The sequence below is a fragment of the Gopherus flavomarginatus genome, chromosome 3 (genome assembly GCF_025201925.1).
Source record: "Gopherus flavomarginatus isolate rGopFla2 chromosome 3, rGopFla2.mat.asm, whole genome shotgun sequence".
Taxonomy (NCBI): Eukaryota; Metazoa; Chordata; order Testudines; family Testudinidae; genus Gopherus; species Gopherus flavomarginatus.
This window is the reverse complement of record NC_066619.1, coordinates 88,286,876-88,301,426: the sequence shown is the minus strand read 5'-3', so window position 1 is coordinate 88,301,426 and position 14,551 is coordinate 88,286,876. Positions and strand designations below refer to the sequence as shown.

General features: G+C 40.3%; 1 protein-coding gene across 1 annotated transcript in view; it reads left to right on the top strand.

Moving 5' to 3' along the window:
- LRRC2 (leucine rich repeat containing 2) overlaps positions 1–14,551 on the top strand; it is an 865,563-nt gene that overhangs the window by 245,617 nt on the left and 605,395 nt on the right. The window lies entirely within an intron of this gene.

The following is a 14,551-nucleotide window of genomic DNA, read 5'->3' as shown; positions in this document are numbered from 1 at the left end:
CAAGGTATCTGGAACTATAAAAAGCAGGGCTTCCTCATTCTCTGCACCTGAGAAGACCAAAGGAAATAGCCATTGGTTTCTGAGGAAGGGGTCCTGGTCTGAAAGTTTGGTCAGTAATCTGGAGCATGCGGTGAGAGAGTCTGCTCTGCAAATAAGATAATTTCTTAAGTAGATACTAATAAGCAGTTTATCTGTATTTTTCTTGTAACAATTTCTGACTTTTATGCCTCATTACTTGTACTTGCTTAAAATCTCTCTTTATAGTTAATAAAGTTGTTTTACTATTTTACCTAATTCAGTGTGTTTAAACTGCAGTGTCCGGGTAACTCCACTGAAGATAATAAACCAGCATATTATTCCCTTACGCAAATAATGGACTTAATATATTTGCACTGTCCAGGAAAGGGCTAGGCAGTACAAGACACACATTTCTGGGGGAAGATCTGAGACTGGCGTGTGTTGGGTCATCCTGCAGTATAACTAAGGCTGGAGAGAACAAGGGTATAGCTGGTAGGTTGCAGTTAGTCAGGGTGTGGCTGGCAGGCTGTTTGTGAGCAGCCCAGCAAAGAATTGTAAGGCACTCAAGGTTGCAGGGCAGGGATGACACAGGCCCCCACTTGGCTGACTTGTGCCCTGGTATGTCACAGCCTTCTATAGTGAAAAGTTGATAAATGTAAATACACTTATAACTTCAGAAACATTTTTCATCTGCTTCTTCAGATACCTCACACTTAGAGCCAGATAAGCCAGAGTTCACATTTCTCTTCATGAGTTTCCTATTTAAACAACTGAGAGTTCGGTGACAAGTCCCCACTCAAAGACTCAGACACCACTAGTTTCTCCTTGTCATGATCTTTAATTCACTGATAAAAAATGTCTTTGAAGATTTCAAAGCATTTGGAGTTCCCAGGCAAAGCTTCTACCTGGTTAAGATGATCATTTTCACCTTAACATTCTTGTGAAAAACAAACCCAATATATATATATAAAAGTATACTGTATTCTACCTGTATCTAGTGTATATGTATTACATTATAAACATAATAGTGTATTATAATTGAATTTCAGTTTTTTCCTTTTCCTTCACCTTTTGTGTCCTTTCTTTTATTTATTTAACTGTTACATGTTAAAGGGTATAATTTCTTTACATTTGGAATAACTTCTGAAGGCACACTCAGAAGTGTGGTGGGCGTTCCTGGCTTGTTTGTAGTAACTCAAGATGTCTGATGTTGTCTTGTGCAGACTCCAAGGTCTCTACCACCACAAAGATTAAGCCTGGGTTTGGAATTCAGCCTTTTTTCCATTGCTGAGGGGGCACACAAGGGGGGCACTTATCTTCAGGTGGTTTAGGTCATGGGGGTGAGTAATGTGCTGGGATGTCACCGGTTTGGTTTATATTTTGTTTTGAACTAAATTCCTTTTAATGACCAGAATTTAATTTTATTCCTTATTCCCTTTCAATTACTACTGTCTTGATATCTATTTGCAAACTATGAAGCTGGATTTTCTGGTTTGAATGTTGCCCCTTTCTTCTCCCTCCCCTAGTACTTTGGAAGCTTTTGTGTTGTATCTGATATTTTTTTGGGAGGGGGGGAGGAGAGGAGGGAAAGGAGTTAGTCTCCACATGCGATGGGCTTTGTGGGCTCATTGCCAGAATTGTTTCCCCGTTGATGGAAAAAAGACAATTTAGATATAGTGAAGTGAAAGAAGATTCTTTATTTAGGATGCTGGGCACACACAGACTGTGCGGCTCCCTAGTTCTCAAACTCACAGCCATCATCCTCATTCTTGTGCTAAAGGGTCTTTCTAAAAGCTGGTCCAAATGAGCAGTCATGAAATAGGCTGCTGACTACATGGCAATATCATATTTAATCAGAAGAGACAAGAACCATCCTTTTGGGAGATCTTAATTTGTTGTATTGATCAATCCCTAGAAAATTCAAGGGCAAAAGCAATGATATCTCCTGGGTCAAGAAGCTTTGTCAACAAATCTATCAGTGCTTCCAAACCCTGATCCTGTGCAGTTTGACATGGGCTGCATAGTGAAAAGAGTGTAATTAGAATAGTTTCACTTGCATTTGTTGGCTTTGTTGCTTCTGGCAGAGCATTTAATAGGAACTTGAAATTCACAGTTTGTTATGAACATCCTCCATCATTAGTGCACTGCATGAAATTAATACTTTAATTTAAGTAGAAAAATACAGTTTAATAGTAAGGTACAGACAACAGCCACTCATGGACAGCTTTGTTAGTTTAATGATCTTTTTTACAAATGAGAGAATTAAGATTTGCTGTCACACAGCCCTGCCTGCTGCCTGCCATCTATAGTAAATCATTGCAGGCTCACAGATCAGTCTAATCATCTTCTCGTTGAATAAGCAGTGTTCATCAGCTGAACATATACTGCAGTAATGATCCAATAACACAACAATGTAGGCTTTCACTAGGTTTTTTGTTCATTATAATGAGGCATGGGGAAGCTACTTTTCAATTCTTAAAATGATTTCACTGGCAATCAGAGGCAGTGTAATTAAAAAGGAGTAACAAAAGAGAAAGTTTCTGCATGCCAAACATAATCTCAGCCATGAGTCTTCAGACAAAAATGGAATGAAACTTGGAAAGTTATGAACCAAAAATAGAACTTCAATATTAAACTAAAGACTGAGTCTGATGCTTTCTGATGTTAAATTGCTTTTATGCTGGTATAACTTCATTGATTCCCTTTGTGTACCAGGAAATTTGCTTCTCTCTACTCCTATAACACAGGGCTTTGGTCAAGTATTGCAAACCATCTCTAAATGCTAGTGGAATATTCACATTTACTGAAATTAATATCTCTTTCATACTTTCAGCTAATACACACACACATACACAGACGTTAACCATATAAATTCTCTATTGGTATACATGTAGTGGCTAGAGTCGACCAAATAACTGATTTTTCAGTTTGATGGCAGTTCCAAAAAATATGATTTGGATCAAAGTAAATGAGAGAATTTTTCAGAATTTTTGATAAATCAAAAAAGTCCATTTTGGATTGAATGAAACATTGCATTTGATCTGAAACAGTTCATTTCTGAGCATTTTTAAAGGGCTAGATTAATGAAAAAGCCAGAGGATGTGATGCCTTCCTTACAACCTTTAGCCTGCTGATGGTAGCACCTCACTCTTATGACCTTTTGTCTAGGGGTTAGAGCACTCACCTGGAATGTAGGAGACCCAGGTTTGAATCATTGTTTAGGAAGAGAGAGTTAAATCCGTGTCTTTTCTGTCCTAGTTGAGTGGCCTAACCACTAGGCTATATGGAATTTTGGCATGGCATTCTCTCAGTCTCCCTTGTTGAAGCTGTTCCACTTGATATCAAATACTTGAATAGTCACTGGGCCAGAAAGAGAAAAAGCAAGTAAGAATGAATTTGTAGGCTGGTGGTTCAGGTGCCCACCTAAGAGGAGGGAAACCCAGGTTCCAGTTCACCTGTTCTAATGAATATTTCTATTCCTTGTTTCACAGCGTCACACTATCTGCAGTGGTTCACAATCATCAGTGCCAACCTCAGGGCAGATACTCCAAAGGAAAAAAAAAAAGGGGGGGGGGGGCAGCAAGGCAGACACCTTGAACTGGTTAATAGAATCAAAGAAGATTAGGATTGGGAGACCTCAAGAGGTCATCTAGTCCAACCCCCTGCTCAAAGCAGGACCAACACCCACTAAATCATCCCAGCCAGGGCTTTGTCAAGCCAGACCTTAAAAACCTCTAATGATGGAGATTCCACCACCTCTCTAGGTAATCCATTCCAGTGCTTCACCACCCTCCTAGTGAAATAGTGTTTCCTAATATCCAACCTAGGCCTCCCGCACTGCAACTTGAGACCATTGCTCCTTGTTCTGTCATCTGCCACCACTGAGAACAGCCAAGCTCCATCCTCTTTGGAACCCCTCTTCAGGTAGTTGAAGGCTGATATAAAATCCCCTCTCACTCTTCTCTTCTGCAGACTAAACAAGCCCAGTTCTCTCAGCCTCTCTGCGTAAGTGAAGTGCTTCAGCCCCCTGATCATTTTCATTGCCCTCCACTGGACTCTCTCCAACCTCTTCACATCCTTTCTGTAGTGGGGGCCCCAAAACTGGATGCAGTACTCCAAATGTGGTCTCACCAGTGCCAAATAAAGGGGAATAATTACTTCCCTCAATCTGCTGGCGATACTCCTACTAATGCAGCCCAATATGCCATTAGCCTTCTTGGCAACAAGGGCACATTGCTGACTCATATCCAGCTTCTCATCCACTGTAATCCCCAGGTCCTTTTCTGCAGAACTGCTGCTTAGCCAGTTGGTCCTCACCTTGTAGTGGTGCATGGGATTCTTTGGCCCTAAGTGCAGGACTCAGCACTTGTCCTTGTTGAACCTCATCAGATTTCTTTTGGCCCAATCCTCCAATTTGTCTAGGTCACTCTGGACTCTATCCCTACCCTCCAGCATATCTACATCTCCCCCCAGCTTAGTGTTATCTGCGAATTTGCTGAGGGTGCAATCCATCCCATCATCCCAGGTCATTAATGAAGATGTTGAACAAAACTGGCCCCAGGACTGACCCTTGGGGCACTCTGCTTGATACCGGCTGCCAACTAGACATCGAGCCATTGAGCACTACTCGTTGAGCCTGGCAATCTAGCCAGCTTTCTATCCACTTTATAGTCCATTCATCTAATCCATACTTTTTAAACTTGCTGGCAAGAATACTGTGGGAGACCGTATCAAAGGCTTTACTAAAGTCAAGATATATCATGTCCACTGGTTTCCCCAAATCCACAGAGCCAGTTATCTCATCATAGAAGGCAATCAGATTGGTCAGGCATGACTTGCCTTTGGTGAATCCCTGGTAACTGTTCCTGATCACCTTGCTCTCTTCCAAGTGCTTCAAAATGGTTTCCTTGAGGACCTGCTCCAGGATATTTTCAGGGATTGAGGTTTTTTTTTCTCCTGCTGACAACAGTTCATCTTAATTAATTAGCCTCTTACAGTTGGTTGGGCAACTCCCACCTTTTCATGTTCTCTGTATGTATATATATCTCCTCACTATATGTTCCATTCTATGCATCCAATGAAGTGGGCTGTAGCCCACGAAAGCTTATGCTGAAATAAATTAGTTAGTCTCTAAGGTGCCATAAGTACTCCTGTTCTTTTTGAGGATGCAGACTAACATGGCTGCTACTCTGAAAAAAGTTCAGGGACTGAGGTGAGGCTGACTGGTCTGTTGTTCCCTGGGTTCTCCTTCTTCTCTTTTTTAAAGATGGGTACTATATTTGCCTTTTTCCAATTATCTGGGACCTCCCCCGATTGCCATGAGTTTTCAAAGATAATGGTCAATGGCTTTGCAATCACAGAGTATGTTCTATAATTGTATGTTCTATAGTAAGATTTCACTTACCCAATCACAAGCACACTCAGCATTGTAACAGTCTTACCAGGGAGTCATAGACTTAGGACACTCCAGTCTATCTTGTCATCCAGGAAAATGTATTACAGTAACTCCTCACTTAAAGTTGTCCTAATTAAGGTTTTGTTGTTATGATGCTAATTAATTAGGGAACATGCTCATTTAAAGTTGTGCAATGCTCCCTTATAACATTTTTTGGCAACCACCTGCTTTGTCCACTGCTTGCAGGAAGAGCAGCCCATTGCAGCTAGCTGGGGGTGGGGGCTTGGAACCAGGGTAGACCATAGCCCCTCTATCAGCTCCCTGCCCCTCTATCAGCTCCCCGCCCCCCTATCAGCTCTCCACTTCCCTAAGCAGCCGCCCAGCAGGCTATCAATTGCCAATAATTCAGCTGTCCCTTCCCCACTGCCATGTGCTGCTCCTGCCCTCTGCCTTGGAGCTGCTTTTGGGAGCCTCCTGCTTGCTGTGCAGAGGGAGGGGAGAGGGGAACTAATGTCAGGGTGTCCCCCCTCCCATGCTCCTGCCCCCCGCTTACCCGCTCCATAGAGTAGTGGGGAGACACAATAGGGCTCAAGACAGAGGGAGCTTGCTGGCCACACCTGCTCTCTCAACTTGCTGATTTATTTAAAAAGGCACTGTACTTAGAGTGGGGTCAGCATCTCTCTCACACAGGGTGTGTGTCTCTGTCTGTGTCTGCCATGCTGTCTCTCCTCCCTCCATTCGTGCTGCCTTATAGAGTGTGAGGCTACCTTAACAACAGTGTGTTACCCCTTGAGGGCACAGCCGAGTCCTAGTTCATCATTTAGCAGTAAGGCATTCCCTGGGAAATATCCCACCCTCTTCCACCCTCTGACTTCACTACCACAACTGAGTTTCACGATCATCATTGCTGTGTACAGTATTAAATTGTTTGTTTAAAACTTATACTGTATGTGGTGTGTGTGTGTGTGTGTATATAAATTTCCCTGGAACCTAACCCCTCTCTTTATATTAATTCTTATGGGAAAATTGGATTCTTAGCATTGTTTCACTTAAAGTTGCATTTTTCAGGAACATAACTACAGCATTAAGCAAGGAGTTACTGTATGTGATTAGATAGTCACTTTACACCAAAAATCACAACAATATTCAGGTTACTCCCAGTCCCAAAGAACCAGACAGTTATTCCAAGTCATTTGTACTTAAATCTCAAACCAAAGACAATGCTTGTAGACATAAACTAACTAAAGATTTATTAACTAAGAAAAAAATTGCATTATTTACATAATTGAAACAGGAAATATATACACACAAACAAGTTACAGTCTTAGGTTTAAAAAGGTAACATACGCTTCTATAATTAGCAGCTTATATGTCCTTTAGGGCTGACCCAGGCCAAGCAGCATGGGGATCTCTTGCTTATGTTTAAGCATCTTTGCCCCTCTGAGTCCAGACAGCATAAACATCCCAGTTTCTCCTTGTCAGGGATTTTTATACCTCTTACCCCAGAATCCAAGCTAATGGCATGAGTTCATATGCAGGTTTCACTTTCCTGGAGGGAGTGGGGAATGCAGTCAACAAGATCTCTGTCCTTTGATGCTAAACATGCCTCATTTGCCTTCAGTAGGCCATCTTGTATGCAGGATGAACACTTTACCTCAATGAATGCTGCTTTTCCTGTTTGGTGAGTTACACAATTACAGAGGTTTATAATGCAAACACTCAATCTAACTTTATACCATGGGCTACTGAAATTATAAGTGAGATCATTACATGCATCATTCTACAGTATTCATAAGGTCTAGACATGAAACAAAGTCTTACAACTCTAATATGTATCTTAACAATACTGGCACATAGGTAAGCCAGACTGGTTTCCAGCTATGGATTTGTGAGTATTCAGTGAGGCCTGGCATGAGCTAGCACCTTATCTGTCAGCATCACACAGAGCCCTGATTCAAACTTGGGTCTTCCACATCTGAGGTGAATGCCCTAATCACTGAGCTAAAAGTTATTGGAGGGGAAGGGGACGGGGGAGTGGTGGAGACATCTTCTCTTTGGGCCATTTTGTGAATGGATCCTAAGTCCCTTTGTGAATTTAGCCTAAGATAAGATTTCATCAACATTATTCAGAAATTTTTAGTCAAATTCATGAATTGTTTCAGGTTGACTGAAATTGCATTTTTCAGCCAATAAACCATTAATTAATATTTTTGTGCCCAGCTCAAGTAGTCGCTGACATCTTTGGGGAGACTTGGGGAATTGAACAAGGAAACCTCCAGAGCTATAAAGCACATGCTGCTATAGCCTGAGCGAAAAGGCTCAAGCTCTTTAGTTGTGGCTGAGGGGAATGGGAGCAGCCCTAGGAGGGCTAGCCTTGTAATAACTCTCATCCTCTGCAGCTTGGCACAGACGGCGGCCTGTATCACACATTCGCTAGTGAGTTACCTTTATACTACTACATACAACATAAGCTAATAAACTGTGTTAAAATGTTATTAAGGTGCAAAATCAAGCACCCACAATTAGAAGATGCTAAATGAAATTTGTACAGACAACCTGAATTCTGTCCTTTGTGTGTATGCATTATGACATGGTCTTTACACTGGTCTATAATTTTTGAGAAGTCATCTGCTTCAGAGATAAAATGTGATATTTATTATGTATTTTGATGTGCTGAATTCAAATATGACAATTAAAACAACTGATTGGTTACTGTTTCTAAGATAGTTAAGTTTTTACATTTTATGTCTATGTATATTGTGTAGATAGTAGAGTTTTAATCATAAATTGTAAACCTAGGTCTTTTCATGTGTTTATGGTTGCTTTACAGGATAATATTTCACCTGTCCTGTTTATGTAACACTTTAAAAATCAGCAAAAGGGTTATATAAATAAAATTTATTATGAAACAAAAGGCAAAAAACTATTATGTACATAGTTTAGTTCTATTCAGTGTCTACTCGGCGCTTCTTGGCTTGTCTCTTGTATTCATTAAATGGAGCATCTCTTATCACTGTCCAGCAATAGTCTGCAAGCATTGATGGGCTCCATTTGCCCTGACAGCCTGCCAGGAGATTCCACTGCTGTAGTCTGGAGCCCAACAGCTCTGCCTTACTCTTGGGTAGTTTCAAATCCCTGACAAGGTCATTCAGTTCACCTTGTGTTATGAGGTGTGGTTCAGAGGACGAGGATGGGAGAAAATGTGGGTCCCGTGATATTGATGGTTCAGTACCAGAAGTTTCATTCTCTTCCTCTTCCTCGTCTGACTCAAGTGAGAATGATTCTGGTGCATCAGGAACCGGCAGTCCTTCTCTGTGGGGTACTAGGCGTATAGCTGATGGAATGTTTGGATAATGCACAGTTCACTTTTTCTTCTTTGACACACCTTTCCCAACTGGAGGCACCATGCAGAAGTAACAATTGCTGGTATGATCTGTTGGCTCTCTCCAAATCATTGGCACTGCAAAAGGCATAGATTTCCTTTTCCTGTTCAACCACTGGCAAAGATTTGTTGCACAAGTGTTGCAGCATGTGTGTGGGGCCCACCTCTTGTCCTGATCTCCAATTTTGCAGCCAAAATAAAGGTGATAGGCTTTCTTAACCATAGTGGTTATACTGCGCTTTTGTGATGCAAAAGTCACTTTACCACAAACATAGCAGAAGTTATCTGCACTGTTCACACAAGTACGAGGCATCTCTGCTCACTTTGGCTAAACAGAAGTGTGTCCCTTTGCAAAACCAAACACTGACAAATAAGAGAGCACGACACTGTATGATTTCTAGAGCTGATATAGAGCAATTTGTTCAACAGAGTGATGTAAGCTTCGTTATGATTGCATCATCCATGACTTCTAGGAATAACATGATGCAATTCATATCATGTATGATGCAATACCAGCTTCAGATTGCATCATTCATTGTTTTGCCTCAAAAGCAAGTACTGTCCAAACCCAGTCATAGATTTATTCATAGATCCAGTCAAAGATGTATTTTAGTCATTTCTGGTTTAAATTGAGATCCCTTCCCTTTATAACTCTCTTATCCTCCGCCAAGTCAAGGGTCATATATACTGATCCAATAGCATATCTTGAAAAGTAGAGCCAATCAACAATTTTAAACATCATTTTCATTCTCAGTGACCCAGAATTAGTAAAGTTGGACTACATTTACTTCAGAAGCATTTTGGCTGTAGAGCAGTGTTACATGATTGCACACTGCATTTTCTACAAGATCCCTACATCATTCGGGAAGTCTGATGGAGGGACTCCCTGAAAGAGGCAGCTGCTCAACATTTTGTTTGATTCTCATTATTCAGCGTGTGGACTCATAGCTTATTTATTACAAATCAACTGAACCCTGCACGGACTATAGAATTAATTTCCTCCTGGGCTTTTCTATGACAGTCATCATAATGTGTAAGTGCTTCAAACATAAATGAACTTGTTTTTGCAAATCTCTTTTGAGATAAGAAAGTATTATCTCCATTTTGTGGATGGAGGACTCAGGCATAGGAGGATTAAGGCCAACATTTGCAAAATTTCCCACTAATTTTTGGTGCTTTAGTGAGTGAGTGCCCAGTCTGAGACACCTTGGACCTGATTTTTTAGGGTACTTAGCATTTTTCATAGTGCTTTCTGTGCAAAGTACTATCATGACATTTATAAGAATCACAAACATTAAGTATTATTAATATAGGAGTCACTAGTGTATTCCCTTTATTTAATATATGTACCTATTCTAACATTACACCTGTTACTCATAGTCTCTATTAGAGGGTACTGTGGCCTAACAAGGTAGAAGTGAAGGAAGATGAAGCAAAAGGAGGAGTATATGTCATTAACTGTGTACTGTCTAATCTGTGCAAAGAATGATGCAGGGTTTTGCAAAGACATCAGGCAACCATATAATTACATACTGTTTTTCAATGCATATATACCATTAGGATAGAATGAAGGTTGCACAGGCATCCTTAATTTTGACACTTCTTCACTATGATACAGTGGTGCTATACATGACATATAGGGTGACCAGACAGCAAGTGTGACAAATCGGGATGGGGTGGAGGGTAATAGGAGCCTATATAAGAAAGACCCAAAAATTGGGACTGTCCCTATAAAATCGGGACATCTGGTCACCCTAATGACATATAATCAACTTTTCCCCAGAATCATCTTCCTTTGTTAATTTCTGAGCTCTACTAACTTTCTTATTGCAATTTTTCCCCTCAGCATGCTTTTCTGTGGTTAGCCCTTTAAATTTGGCAGAGCCAGGCAGTAGCCATTAAAAAAAAAAAAGAAAAAAGATTGCTATTTGTTACATCTTTCTCAATTTGAGCAGGTAAGCATCTATTACATTTTCCCTTTCTTATTGCTGAGGGAGATGGCACATTCTCACATTGTCTTTTGAGTGCTTCACTTTAGAACTTGAAGAGTCTTTTCACTTAGTGTTCTGTTTGGAATGTTAAACATCTTGTTGATAACAGGGCAGGGATTTTTTGGTTGTTCTTTTCTTGTTATATCTTTAAATTATCAACACGTAACTCTTTCAGAGCACAATAGCTGAGAAAAGTCATAATGGCTGTTTAGCTTACTGTCAATTCATGGATGCTTATAAACAGTTAAAAGGGTGAAACTCTGAAGATCATGGAGCCAAACTAACTGGTAGAGTAGTTCAGTGTTATGTCAGATCAGCTGTTCAGGTAAAGCTATGTTACCTCTTCAAATTACACTGTAAATAGCAGAGCCACTCCTTCATTGCATTTTTCTGGTTGTGGTTATGCAAGTGTGTTAATTTGGTTCTGAGTCATGGTGGTTCATAAGTGCTTTGAAGTGTTAATGAAAATAATCAACCAGAATGAACCAGTATAAAACCAGAAGTTTCTTAATTGACAGGTTTATTAACTTATGCTAAATCAAGTATTTGTTATATTGCTAAGCATACCAAAACATTAATCAGAATTAGTTTTACTAGCATGAATAACAAATGAATTTCTGTGATAAGCCACTTATCTTAAAGTAGTTATGCTTCTGCACAGTTTTCTTTAGGCAATAAAGCTTTAAGATTTGTGGTTAGTGAGTATTTGCACGTCCTCTTACTGTGTGCAGAGGTATTTCCATGTACCTTAAATTTCAGTGATTAAAAACTGGCTTCCTTTACTGTACATGAGTTGGCTGAACAATCCATTGACTTTCAAGGAATGTGCATTTTAAATGTTCCATTGCAAAAAAACAGACAAATAAACAAACAAACAAAACCAAACCCCTTGAGTGTTAGTATCTCCGTTTTTAAAAAAAATCTTATTGTATTAACTGATGGTAGACAGAATCAACCTCTAAAGAACATATTCGGGGGTGGGTCTAAGGGAATCTGAGTACATTGACATAATTTGGGGGGGGCAGGAACTGTATTTTCCTTTGTGTTTGTGCAGCACCTAGCACACTTGAGGCCTGATTATGACTAAATCTTACGGGTACTAACATAACATAGCCTTTGCCACTAGGTGGCTAGCCACTTTAAATGAAGCAAATCTAGTATCCCTATGCTAGAACAGGTGCTCTCAGTTTTGGCAGTTAAGTGACTGTGGCAGCACCTGGGGCTATGAAGAGCGAGGCTGTTAGTAAGGAAGCAGAAGCAGGGATTTTCTTAGGAGAAGCTGCTAGAGTTCCCTGGATAGGAGGTGATGGTGAGAACCTGCTGGGGAAAAAGGGTGTCTAAGGAGAAAGCCTTGGGAGGTGGTGCTCATTGAAAAAAACAAGGAAGACTCCTGCTGTAGGGCCTGAGGCAAGAGGAACTAAGAGGGGCAAAGGAAGCTGTAGCCTTGGGTGTGCTGGAAAACTGTTTTTGTGCCTGGGAAATAAAACTGTATTTGGAAAATGACTCTGGGTGTGGTAGTGGATCCTTTGTTGGCTGGGGACAAGCCAGCCCCACGCAACCTTCTTTCCTCCTATAGCATAAAAGGTACACCAACCTTTGTACACATAGCCTAATTTGCTCACCACTATTTTGACATTGGAAAAACTTTTTCAGGAGGGAGGATTAGCATTAATGTCATACAACTTTGGCCTCAGATATATTTTGCAAATACAAGTGGAGACAGTGCCTATTTAGCACATATATTCCCCGCCTTGTGACAGATATGGTAGTTTCCTTCAACATACTAGACAAGACTTATTGAATTACGTTTAAGCTTCACTGTGGGCCGTGGGAGGGACAGCACAGCTCTCCTGCAATAAAGAATGGAGGAGGGGGGGAAATGGTTAGGCACATTGTCAAGTTGTAACAGCTCTGGAGAGCTACCACCCCTGGGAGGGTCTAGTGTATGTTGGTTCTAATTGGACTTTCCAGGAACCAACCAACAAAGTAAGGATGCTTGGTTAAATAGCCTGAGTAAAAACTGACTCAGGGCCTTCTTTCTGATCCAACAAATGGACCAAATCTTCGGTCCAAGGGGTGCCCTGGGTCCAGTCCTTCCTTAGAAGAGTTGGAAGGACTTGACCCAGTTTGTGTGCTTTTTGTAAACTAACAGTTGTTATGAACTTGTGACCACATTAAAACTCCGGTTTGGGGTTTGAAGGACTGTTCACTTGCCAGAGTCCTTACTGGTGTTGGGGTGATCTCCTCTAAGCTTATTAGCATGCATATGAGTTTTCTTATTGTTTTTAGTACCTTAAATAATAATAGCTTAGAGCTGTGTGGTAACTTAAATCTGGCAATTATACTCTATTCTGTCTCTGAGTAGAAAAATAAAGCAGGCTTACGTGGGCAGTGTGACTTAGCTGGGGAATACACAATATAGGCAGGCAGCTGTGCACCTTGGAAATATCCTAGTCAGAAGGGAGAGAGACACGTGTTTCTGCCCAAAAGAAGTGGTGGCTGGGGACTCAAAAAGCCTAATAATGGGTGTTCGTGCTAGATTGTAGATGGGGAAACAGGTGCAGTTGCTCTCAACTGTTACTTCCCTAGCATTAAACTCCTAATTATTTCTGACTGTCACACCTGTGGTGCCACAGTGCAATTCACTACTGTAAAATATCAGCATTAGAAATATTTGAATTCAAGTGAATTCCCAGAATTTCAAGAGAAAGTTGGATTTAAAATGGGGCTACCACTATTTAACAATGAAAGAATAAGATGATAGATGCTTTTGATAACACTGTTAAATTGGCCTAAATGCCAACATAATTTCAGCTCAAACTCTATGGCAAAATCCTTCCCCCATTGAAGTCTGTGGCAAAACTCCCAATGATTTCAATGGGGCCAGGGTTTTACCCTAGGGATTCATTTCAATGCTGAATTACACAAGTGCAGCTATTGTTAAAATAGCTAAATACCTGTGAAAATCAGAGCAGAAGTGGGCCTATGAATTTAGTACTTGAGATGTGCAGGGTTTTCATAGGCCATTTGTGGGAATGGAAATAATATGAGCCCAATAATCAATATACAAAAGTCTTAACATCTGGCCCATATATAGAACTTCTGAAAATGAATTGGGAGGATACATGTTAAAATGCAAAATTCTCAGGATAAAGCCATCTCTTTTGAACAATGGTATTTCACTTAGAGAACAAATGACCCTTCTTCTGTGTATCCATAAAAGAAATTCTTTATAAAGGTGATATTCTAATAGTGCTTCACAATTCTCATCTGCAAGTTTTCAAAAATGGTTTGGATCTTTTTCTATAGAAAGTGTGCAGCACAACGAGACACAGACATACTTTCACTATCTCTTAACAATAAATAATAATAGATAAACCTTTAGAGTGTACAGGAAAATTTGATTTTAAAAATATGATGGGGCTATTTTTTTATATAAGAGCTTCTGGAGTGTGTTTTTTTCCTGAGCAGACACAAACATGCTCTTGTTAAATGTCGAAAGTAAAGCCTATGATGCTGAGCTTGTCAGGATAGTGGTGCATAAATTTCAAAACAAACTAATGGTTAAATCAGGGCAATTTTATGCAGCAAAAGAGGTGTTTATGTTTCCGTTTCATCAGTCTTAGCAGGCAAGTCTCTAATTCCATTTCTCTAAATGTATTGGTGTACACCAGTTGATTGGATGGACCTAATTTTGAAAAATGAGTGTAATGGAGGTTCAACTTCAGTGTATAAAATGGGCACCCTGGCCTATTCCATTGTGGC